Source organism: Acomys russatus, chromosome 14 (genome assembly GCF_903995435.1).
Source record: "Acomys russatus chromosome 14, mAcoRus1.1, whole genome shotgun sequence".
Classification (NCBI taxonomy): domain Eukaryota; kingdom Metazoa; phylum Chordata; class Mammalia; order Rodentia; family Muridae; genus Acomys; species Acomys russatus.
In genome coordinates this window covers 58,667,328-58,679,485 of record NC_067150.1, presented here as the reverse complement: position 1 = coordinate 58,679,485, position 12,158 = coordinate 58,667,328, and the positions used below count along the sequence as shown (strand labels likewise).

Below are 12,158 nucleotides of genomic sequence, written 5' to 3'. Positions count from 1 at the left end.
CGAGGGCAAATGACTAGTAAATTGCTCAACCAAGATGAAATTTCACCTTCTGAGCCACTATGTTAATGCCTCACCTAAATGTAATATTGAATCTCATTTTTTTCGTGTGTGTGTGTGTGTGTGTGTGTGTGTGTGTGTGTGTGTGCGCGCGCACGTGCGTGCACGCTTGTGTATGAGTATCTGTCTTTGCATGTGTGGGGTGTGCATACACAGTACACATAGTTATGTGGAGGCCTTTCCTCATTGGTTTCCATCACTGATAAAACACCATGATCAAAGCAGCTTGGGGGAGGGGTTTATTTGGCATGCACACGGTGATCGGAGTCCTTCACTGGGAGACACCAAGGCAAGAACTCCACCAGGAACCTGAAGGAAGGACTCCAAGCAAAGACCATGGAGGAGTGCTGCTCGCTGGGGATGCTTTTTTATACAACCCTGGACCACCTGCCTTGGGGTGGTACCACTCACAGTGGGCTGAGAAAAACGCTTATGGGCCAGTCCAGTGGAGGCTTGCTCAGTTGAGTTTCCCTCTTTCTAGATGACTCTAGCTTGTCTAGATGACTCAAGCTGACAGAAAAACGAACCGGGCCAAGGCCTGATTGTCAGAGATCATCTTCCATCCTTCGTCACCTCCTTCCCTGTTTCCTCACTGAGGCATGGTCTCCCAGTCACATCCCGAGTGTGCTGTCTGGTTTGCCCTAGGGATTCCCCTCCCGGCACCTCTGAGGCTGCAGTGTGGACGGGCCACCATTCCCACCCGTCATTCACGAGGGTTCTGGAGTCCCAGACTCCGATCCTCACGTCTGTGTGCTGAGTACTGGAACCACTGAGCCATGACCCCAGCCCTGTCTCACAAGTATCAACACACACCAGGCCCTGTGTAGACTTACTTGGCACTGAGGAGGCTGCCTGGCTTTGGTGACCTGTGGGGTTTCCTGAACTGTGTGTTGGAGCCATAGGTATTTAGTCTAAGTGGCATGACAGCTCATCTCTGAAACAAAATAGTGGCACAAATCTTTTGTCTCTCTCCTATGGGCATTTTCCTGGGAGAGAGAGAGAGCCATTAGCAGGTGAAGGGGGAGGGGATGGCTAGAAATATGCTTTAAAGTCAAGTATGTAGCTATCAGCAGTTACGGCTTTCTAACCAGGCTCATAATCATGGCATTATAGGGATGCTTGTGTGATATGTAACTTACAAGCCTTTAATAATAAAGCAAGGAGAGGAATACATTTGTTTTCCAGATGTAAAGCGAACATAATGGGCCCCTTGTGGAAATAAAGTTCCAATATTTTATAATCTCAATGGAAAAGAGGTCTTTTAATATGTAAATATAATCTAATAAAGATAAACCTATACAATGGCTAGGCATACTGAGAAAGAATATTTTAAGGGTAGGCTGGCTCACCTGGATACTTACGGCCCCTTTTGCTTCTGTTTTTATGCAGTTCATCTCTTCACAAATTCCATTGCTAGGTAGAAGTTGCAGGAGGCTAGAGAGGAGGCTCAGCAGTTAGGAGCAGCTGTCGCTCTTGCTGAGGACCTGGGCTTTGGTTCCCAGTATCCACAGGATGATTCACAACTATTCTCAACCCCAGTTCAGGGAATTTAATGCCCTGGTCTGACCTCAGTGGGCACCAGGCACACACAGGTTGGTACACATGCGTACATGCAGGTAAAACTCAAGCACATATAAACTAAATAAGTATAAAAAATAGTTTATAAGATTCTACCTATCCCATGAAGTCATTCTTTGCCTGTGGGATGCGAGGCTGGAGCTGGCCAGCTGACTTTAGCTGGGGTCACATACATTAGATGAATTATAAGTGATCCGTCTCCACTCACAGGTTCACAGGACTTAGTATATTTCCTTTCCAGTGAACTGCTATTATATTTCTTCATATTAGGGAAAATTTATTATTGCTTTCTTTATCATAAGGGGAATATTAATTTCCTTATTGGTTTGTAAATTATGAACAGTAACTTTTTTGTCTTGTGCATAAGTATTTTTCATTTTTATCAGTGGAATCTTTTGTCTTAATTTTTGTAACTTACACGGTTTACTTTTCCTTGTGTGAATGTGTGCGCGCACATTTTCGAGCAGGTAGCACTAGAAGAGGGCGTCAGGTCCTCTGAAGCTGGACTTACAGGTGGCTGAAGCTGCCCCATGGCGGTGCTCGGAACCTCCCTCTCAGAACTCTCCAAGAGCAGCAAGCATTCCCAACCAGAGAGGCCCTACTTTAGTTTCTTGTTGTTAATGTAGCAAGCCAAATATCTTAGTCCTCGATGCTTCCAGATTTTGCTCTCATTCTTTAAAAAGAGCCTCCACTTTCAGTTATCCAAATACTATAAAACGTTCAGACACACACTCCTCTGGGAATCAGTTGATTCTAGTTTTACTTCATGTTTTTATAAGTTGGAGGAGACACGTGGCGTCCCGCCCCCAAATAATAAACCCATATGATTCATTAACTTGGTTTTCATTCCTACCCAAACTTGGTGGCATGTACCTATCTCTGCGCATTCTCACCTTGCTCTGTTTAGTCACTGCGACTAGGCTGTTTTGATAAATCTGTAATTGATGGTGCTTCCTGTCTTTTGGGTTTCCCTGGTGTGAGGTATCACATGGCGAGCTCTCAGGGCCTCGGGATGGGCATGACAGAAGCCGAAGGGAGAAGGAACTGCTTGATAATTGAGTCCTACGAACTAAGTGGGAGAGAAGTGAAGGAGACAAGGACAGTTCCAAATGCTAATGGGGGTGGGGGAAGAAGAGGACACAGGGTCTAAAGTCAGCTTAGACGTGATGACAGGGTGCAGGAAGAAGGACACGTGGATTTGGTTTTTTGTTTAAATTCAAATCCATTAAAGCCTTCCTAACACAGAAGGGGAAGGGGGAGTGTTCTGTTTCTTTGCCAACAGTAATGTAATTTTGGTCTTTGCATAAGTGTCCTGGGACCTCAATTCCCTGTTGGCACAGCAAATTCCCAGCACATGTGGTGTCTCAGAAACTCATTGCTTCCGGAGTTATTTCCTTTCCTTCTTAGTGTTGGGAAAATGACCAAATGTATAGACTTTTTACTCTGTAGCTGTATGTGCTTTTAACAACTTTTCCTATTGTTCTAGGTATTGCTGCTAGAATCTTCTTTCACTCCTCGGGATCTTTTCAGGGAAATTGATACTGCCTAAACTGAGAATTTAGGTAAGTCTTTAAAAACTGAATGAAAGAAAGTAAGCATGTGTAAAGAAAGAAAACTCCTCGTTAACTGAGTCCCGGGGACAGGGAGGTATGTTGGCTTCGTTCTCTAAAGCATTTTAGACTCTCACACCTCTCTGTGGTGCTCACCCAGATCTGGGTGCTGCAGCAGGTGTGCAGGGCACCTGGCCATGGTGCTCACCACAGTCTGGGCGCTGCAGCAGGTGTGCAGGGCACCTCCCTGTGGTACTCACCCAGGTCTGAGTGCTGCAGCAGGTGTGCAGGGCACCTCCCTATGGTGCTCACCAAAGTCTGGGTGCCGCAGCAGGTGTGCAGGGCACCTGGCCATGGTGCTCACCAAGGTCTGGGTGCTACAGCAGGTGTGCAGGGCACCTCTCTGTGATGCTCACCAAAGTCTGAGTGCTGCAGCAGGTGTGCAGGGCACCTGGTCATGGTGCTCACCAAGGTCTGGGTGCTGCAGCAGGTGTGCAGGACACCTCCCCTGTGATGCTCACCCAGGTCTGGGTGCTGCAGCAGGTGTGCAGGGCACCTCCTTGTGATACTCACCAAGGTCTGGGTGCTGCAGCAGGTGTGCAGGGCACCTGGCTATGGTGCTCACCAAGGTTTGGGTGCTGCAGCATGTGTGCAGGGCACCTCCCTGTGGTACTCACCAAGGTCTGGGTGCTGCAGCAGGTGTGCAGGGTACCTGGCCAGAGTGCTCACCCAGGTCTGGGTGCTGCAGCAGGTGTGCAGGGCACCTGGCCATGCTGCTTACCAAGGTCTGGGTGCTGCAGCAGGTGTGCAGGGCACCTCTCTGTAGTACTCACCCAGGTCTGGGTGCTGCAGCAGGTGTGCAGGGCACCTGGCCAAGGTGCCTGCTTGTCATTTGACTTCCTCCCATGAAGATTAGGTGAAACGGGATGGCTGGGTCCCAGGGCTTTCCCTTTACCAGACCTCCTTCATGAGGCCGTATTCATCCCCACTGGTTTGCTTTGTTCGTCCTCTGAGAGGGTGAAGACCGGAAGTGCTGGCTAAAGAACCGATCCAGGAACTCCCCAGAGCCCTAGAGATGGAAGTGAGTTCTTCATGGGGACTTCAGGCTTGGAGATAATGGCTGTGGGATGGGAGGAAGTAAGCCCTAGTGACAAGTAATGGCTGTTTCCTTTGTCCCATGTCGGATAGCAGGATCTCAAGTGGTGTGCATAAACACTCTGGACTGAGACGTAGGGAAACACCTGAAGATTCTAGATTGCTGATGTTTAGTCTGACAAGGTAAATCTAGTCAGACAGTTGGGGGGGGGCAGTGCGCGTTGAGAGCGTCAGTTGTCAGCAGTATCATGGCCACGCACACATTTCGGTTTTATTGTAACAGGTTGAAGACCCTGAGGGAGACCATTTACTTTGTGTCAGTCCTGTCTTTGTCTATGACGTTTGTAGCATAGTCTAAGCTAATCGTTTTCATGCTTTGAGAATTTAGGGGACTAGCAAAACCATGTTAGGAGCAATTTACAATGTCTTTTCACTGAATAGGAATGAAATTGATGATTGTTAGATCTCAGTGGGAGTCCCGTGTATATTTATGTGCAGTTCTACTTTGTGCCTGGAGTTTTTCATGATGAAAGATTTTCACAAAATGATACTATCCTCTGCTGGCGTCATCTTATAAAAGAATGAGTATTTTGCTACTGAAAGAGTAAGGGCAGGATGTGGTTGTGCACACCTCGGATCGCAGTACTCGAGGCAGGCAGATGTCTGTGAGTTCAAGGCCAGCCTGGTCTGCGTAGGAAGTTCCAGGTGAGCTGGGGCTGTGTAGTGAGTCCCTGCCTGTCTTTAGAGAGTACATATTTAGCTTTATGAAAGTGCCTGGCTTTTCACAACCTTTCTTCCTTTCTCTATGACCATCAGTAGAAGACCCAGCACCTCTGGACTGAGGGCTGATTGACATGGGTAGGTCCTACAGTATATGCCCCTTGAACTATGTCCTTCCTTCCAAACAGGAAACAAGGTCTAACCTACATTTGGGAGATGACCTTTCAGCTGGCATGGTTGAACCAAGAGAGGTCAGAGGTCAATCTAAAGTGAAGGGACTATTCTGTTGGGAGTCTAGGTAGAAGGTCTCATTTTCATACATAGGGAGTTATCTGTGGGTTTCACTGCCCTCCATGCAGATTGAAAGCTTGACAGTGGTCTACCAGTCTGATGAAAGGGCACAGCCCTTCCCTTTCCAATGTGGTGGGGCAGCTCTGGCGAGTGTGTGTGTGTGTGTGTGTGTGTGTGTGTGTGTGTGTGTGTTATGACTGGGATTCCTGCTAGATAATGAAGTCGTGTGAGGGACAGGCAGACTGCTCCGTGTTCCAGGAGGCTGGCACTGTTCCTTCACGTCTGAGAGTCACAGGGGTGCTGTGTTGTCTGTGTTTTTTTTGGGGAGGGGGGACATGGCGGCTCCTTCCTTTTTTCTTCCTCCTCCTGTGATTTCTGGCTTATGTTTCTGCTAGCAATCCCATTTTCAGAGGAACCCAGAATGAAATTTGACAGTCTTTACCTGGCCGTTTTCTGCCCTGTCACCCCAAATCTGTTTGTTATGCTGTAACGTTCAGGCTCAATCCCAAGAATATTCCTCACTGCCCTTTTTAGAGGTGAAAAGGTTGTATCAAACAATAGTGTGGGAATGTGAGAGATTGCCTGAACTTTTGACATGTCTGAAAGTATATATGCTGGGTGGGGCTTTTATTTTGACATGAGCCAGGGAAAGGAAAATTGCTTTAAGGGATCCTCAGACTCCAGATTGGAATAAAATTTAATCAATGAACAATAAAACGAGTCAATCCCACTCAGGAGCTTTTCAGAAGGGCAGGGCATTCTGGGTGAGGTCTTGTAGGGATAAATGGTTCAGAGCCGGAGACAACCATGCTTCTCAGAGTCGGTGAGGAATTTCAAAGGGTCCAGTGTTGGCATGCAGGTGTGTGTGCGCGTGTATGCAGGTGTGTGTGTGTGTGTGTGTGCCTGCAGGTGTGTGTGTGTGTGTGCCTGCAGATGTGTGTGCATGCATGCAGGTGTGTGTGCATGCGTGCAGGTGTGTGTGTCTGCAGGTGTGTGTGCATGCGTGCAGGTGTGTGTGTGTGTGTGTGTGCGCCTGCAGGTGTGTGTGTGTGTGTGTGTGTGTGCCTGCAGGTGTGTGTGCATGCATGCAGGTGTGTGTGCATGCGTGCAGGTGTGTGTGTCTGCAGGTGTGTGTGCATGCATGCAGGTGTGTGTGTGTGTGCATGCAGGTGTATGGGTGTGCATACAGGTGTGTGTGTGTGCATATGAGGAGCGAGGTGCTGATGGATGGGGTGGAGAATGATAGATGACTAGTTTAGTTTTCTGTCTAATGGTTCATGATGTATTCTGGATTGGAGTGTCAATGTGATCAGTTAAACTTATCTCTGTTTACTATAGCTTGTAATAAAAATATTTTAAAGGTTATCTTAAAAGTGTGCTCAAGACTGTGGCTGGCATATTGTAAGCCCATAATGAATGTTACCTGTGAAGATAGAAATGATATTTTTTAATCTACCTAGTGAAACTTTTCACTGGTAAATGCACTTGCCACCAATCTTGACCTGTGCTTGATCCCCAGGACACATATTGTTGGAAACAGAGAGCCAGTTCTTTTTTTTTTTTTTTTTTTTTTTTTTTTTTGGTTTTTTGAGACAGGGTTTCTCTGTGTAGCCTTGACTGTCCTGGACTTGCTTCGTAGATGAGGCTGCCTGCCTCTGCCTCCTGAGTGCTGGGATTAAAGGCATGTGTCACCACCACCTGGCTGGTTATCTTAAATTTTTAAAAAGTTGGTTTGGGTTCTCTGGGAAATTTTTAGTTCCCATCGCTGTTTAGGGGAAGATAGTCAATGGGTAAAATATAGATACCTGGCATTCTATACCAATCACTTAAAGGCTATGACGTCAGCAAAGATACACTGTTCCCATGCCCCCCTGCTTCCTTTTTTTCAGTCAAGTCGCTCCATCACTTGACTTCTTTGTGTTACTTTCCCTGTGACTGTGGCGACCATTCCATTGTGTGCCTTTCCTACCACAGGCTGCCGGAGTGGCTGAGGGTGCCCAGCTCGGGGTTCAGCACCCACGCTGGCATCCCTGCTCTGCTGCCATTGCCTGAAACCTGCTTTCAAAGAAAAGCAGCCGCAGCGTTCAGCTTGGTTGCCATCGTTGGACTATAAGTGGGCTTTGAGATGGCTCAGTGGGAAAGACCCTTACCATCCATACTAACGATCAAAAGCCAATCCCCAGGACCCAGACAGCAGCAGGAGAAAGCAGTCTGTTTTCCTCACAAGTTGTCCACTGACCTCAACATGCGTGGGTACACACACACATACACACACATACACACACACACACAGGCATGTGTGTACCCTCACAAGTACATAGACATACATACACACACACACACACACACACACAGAGGCATGTGTGTACCCTCATAAGTACTTAGACATACACACACACACACACACACACACACACACACACACACAGAGGCATGTGTGTACCCTCACAAGTACATAGACATACATACACACACACACACACACACACAGAGGCATGTGTGTACCCTCATAAGTACTTAGACATACACACACACACACACACACACACAGAGGCATGTGTGTACCCTCACAAGTACATAGACATACATACACACACACACACACACACACAGAGGCATGTGTGTACCCTCATAAGTACTTAGACATACACACACACACACACACACACACACACACACACACACACACACAGAGGCATGTGTGTACCCTCACAAGTACATAGACATACATACACACATACACACACACAGGCATGTGTGTACCCTCACAAGTACATAGACATGCACACACACACACACACTCACACACACACAGGCATGTGTGTACCCTCACAAGTATATAGACATACACACACACAATCTAAATTAATCAACGTGAAATTTAAAAAAAGATTAATCCATGGCGTGACAGAATGTGCTGTTTCCTTGAACTTGTTGGCTAATTATATCTGCCCATATTTTTTCCTTTGAAGTTAAAACATCCTAAGAGAGAACTCAAGATTTGATGGTATTGATGGCGTTCTAACAACCAATGGTGTGTAATGGGATCGGTGACTTTTTTCAGTGATTTTTTTTTCGCCTGCATTTACATATTTCCTGTGGAACATGAACCTTCCAGAGAGAATTCAGTGTTCAGGGCTGGAGAGATGGCTCGTGACACCTGAGTTTGGATCCCTGACACCTACATGAAAAACCAGGTGCGGCAGTATGTGTGTAATCCCAGCGCTAGGGAGGCTGGGACAGATGGATCCTGGAGCTCCGTGGCCTGCCAGCCTGTGTTCACATCCGTGTGCAGACACAGGTGCATGTACATACAAGTAAAAAAGACATAAGTGATCACGCTTCTCCTTAGCTGTAACGTTTAGAAGACTCAAATTGATCATGAGAGCTGGCTTTCCAAATCTATTTTTAAAAAATAACGACTACAATTGCAGAACTGAAGAGTGACTTAATACGATTATAAACACTCATCAAGGTCACCTACAATAGCAACAACGTCCCATTGAATATATTGACAAAAGCTGAGAGAATTTTCATTGTTGTCATATAAACAGTGGTCCCATAAAGGGCCCTATTAAAAAAAAATAAGTACAACTGTTGCATACAGACGGTTTTAAAAAGCAGGACTGAAACTCTGGGCTGAAGAGGTAGCTTAGCCACTCAGAACACTTGCTGCTTTTCCAGAGACCCCCAACTTCGGTTCCTAGTACCCGTGTCAGGTGGCTTACAGCTGCCTGTCACTCTTGCTTCAGAGAACTGGTGCTCTCTCCTTACCTTGGAGCACTGGCACACACTTGGAACACATATGCACATTAAATTAAACATTTTAATGGGAAACATCAAAATAGAATCACCAACTACCCCATAGGTGAAGAAATCTTGAGCTCAAAGAATAAAATTATAGGCACCCCACTTCCTGACTTAACTTAATACTGTAAAACTATATGGAGAAAAACAACACAGTAATGGCTTACTAACAGATAGAGCAGTGAGCAGAACAGAAGGCCCAGAAATCTATGTGTCTGTGGTCAGCTGACTTTGACAGTTTTGCCGAGGACACACAGTAGGGAAGGGGCAGGGTCCCCAATAGTTGACCTTAGGACTAATAGATAACAAACGCAATGCACAGAACTCTGAAGCCATGTCTTTGCCTCTTATCACATCAAAAGTCGACCGGAAGTGTGCTAAGGACCTGGCGTGTAGATTAGTGGGTAGAGTGCGTGTACGTGTTTTGAGACCCAGGGTTCCAACACTAGCACTTCAAAAGCAGGACTAATGGCTTAAAGACTGAATCTGTGAGACTACTAGGGAAAACAAAAAGCATAGTGGAAGGCTCTGAGATGTCGCTCTGAGCGGTGGAGTTTGGGACATGAATCCCAAAGCAAAGATAAAAATAGCAATAATAGACAAAGGAGGTTGCATCAGACCGAAAAACAGCAGAAGAGCAATAAAAGACTGAGGAGCGACAGCAAGATGTGCTGGCGAATAAAAGCATCTGTCCTTGCAAAATGACAGCCCGGGCTCAGGCTGTAGAACCTACCCAAAAGGGCTCCACGTGGCAGCTCACATCTGTAATCCCAGCACTTCTAAAGAGTAAGGGGAGGTGGAGACAGGAGGATCTCCCAGAAGCTCTCAGCCTCGCCGGCCTGGAGCATGGAGTGAGGCAGGGACAATAAGGCAGACCTCGCCTCAGCAGGTAGGCGAAAGGGCGGCCATTTGCAAGTTGTCATCTCACCCTCATGTGCAGGCTGTGGCAAGCTTGCACAGCTGCCCTCACACGCAGGTCATGCACAAATGTGCACTTGCAAACTTATAATAAACTAATTAATTATTAATTAATTAATGAGGACGAGTGTGCATAATAAATAAGGACCTAGAAAACCTTATTCAAAGGAGGCCGAACATATACTGCTCCTTCAAAGCCCCAAGCTCAGTCCCCAGCACCTACAATTTCCAGGCTCACAGCTGCCTGTAACTCCAGTTCTGGGGAGTCTGACTGATGCCTCTGACCCCTGCAGGTACAGGGTTCATGTGTACTTTCGTGTGTCTCTGTGTGTGTGTGTGTGTGTGTGTGTGTGTGTTTTAAAATGAGAATAAAATCTAAAAACAGAAGCAGAGACAAAGGTTGTCAATGGACTTCCTTTGTATCCAAATAAAATATACAAAGAGTCCATGAAACATGAGTAAACATTCAAAACCATTGATGTTTAGAGAAGTGGGGAAAAAGAATAACTGGCAGGTAGTTAGAAGTAAAAACCCTGATGAGCCGGGACTTCCCGCCTGTGAGAAGGGCTAATGGCCAAATGATGGAAGGTGCTACATGTTTTAGAGACGCAGAGCAGAGGGAGGCTGTGCACATGGGAGTGTGAGCGAGCACAGGCCTCACAGAAGATGGCGGCGACCTTCCTAACCATATTAAGAATACCACCCGGGACCCAGCAGTCCCACTGCTGACTGTATCAACGGCCAATGGAGTAACAGAGAGGGCTGCAGCCCCATGTTGGCTACGGCACTGTTCATTTAAATCTTAGGTTTCGGCTTTGTTATTTGTGTGTATGTACATGTGTGCTACAGTGCATGAGTTGAAACCAGTGGATCGCTTTCAGGAGTCAGCTCTCTCCTCCAACAGTGGCTTCTTGGACCTGAATTCAGGTCATTAGGTATTTGTGGAGCAGGCCTTTACCCACTGAGCCATCTTGCCAAGTGGGCAGCATCATTATTAAGAGCCAATATATGAAATTTATATGTTTGTCATTTAATGAATGGCTTAAGAAAATGAGCTACAGGTATATAATGGCATGCTTGTCCCCCCTGAAGAAGGTAAGCCTGTCTTTCAACAACTTGAGTGAACCCAGAGAATGGTGCATTAAATAAAATAATCCAGGCACAGAAAGAAAGATATTATGTGTTATGTCCATGTGGAATCTATACATGTTGAACTCAGGAAGTGGAGCGTTGACTGGCAGCTGCCGGGGCCTGGGAAGCTGTACTTTGGAGGAACGAATTCAAGAGTTCACCCTCTTGAAAGAGTCACCCTCTTGAAAGAGTTGCCCTCTTGAAAGAGATAAAAGACCTTGTGTTCTCACCACATATAAGAGCATGTGAGGAAATCCGTGTTAATTACCTCAGTACAGCCATTTTGTAATAAGTCAAACTATTATAAGCTATCACATGTAAATAGCTAAAAACAGGAAGTACTTCAGAAAGCTGAAGAAAAAAAGTACTGGTGTCTTAGCAGGGCACGGCTGCACAGGCCTGTGGTACCAGCAGTCAGGGGCCTGCACGGTCCTTCCCAGAATCAGCTGCTTCTTTTTTTGTAAATATTGTTCATGTGTTTGGTGATTCTCAAGTATATGCATGTATGCATGTATGTATGTATGTATCTGTGTGTGCATGTGTGTATGTATGTATCTGTGTGTGTATGTATGTATGTATGTGTCTGTGTGTGTATGTATGTATGTGTGTGTCTGTGTGTGTATGTATGTATCTGTGTGTGTGTATGTATGTATCTGTGTGTATGTATGTATGTGTCTGTGTGTGTATGTATGTATGTATCTGTGTGTGTATGTATGTATGTGTCTGTGTGTGTATGTGTGTATGTATGTATCTGTGTGTATACACATACATATATAACTCTTTAACTTATTATAACTTTTATTAAACACACACACATATATAATATATATCATATCTCTTTTTATATTATTAGTGTCTGTATGTTTGAAGATACCATGTAGGTGGGTGCAAGTGCATCTGTGTACATAAGAAGGTGAGAGGTTAACTTCAGGTTTTGTTCCTCAAGTGTTTCCCAGTCACTTTGTGAGTCAAGGTCTCTCACTGATTTGGAGCCCAGCGATTCTCTAGGCC

The 12,158-nt window shown here is 45.9% G+C and overlaps 1 protein-coding gene across 1 annotated transcript in view; it reads left to right on the top strand.

Annotated features, from left to right (window-relative positions):
• The window catches only part of Tln2 (talin 2), a 419,972-nt gene that overhangs the window by 170,660 nt on the left and 237,154 nt on the right, over positions 1–12,158 (top strand). The window contains exon 3 of the mRNA XM_051156732.1: positions 3,122–3,197. The gene's annotated coding sequence lies outside the window, so the exon portion shown is untranslated. The remainder of the gene's footprint in view (positions 1–3,121; positions 3,198–12,158) is intronic.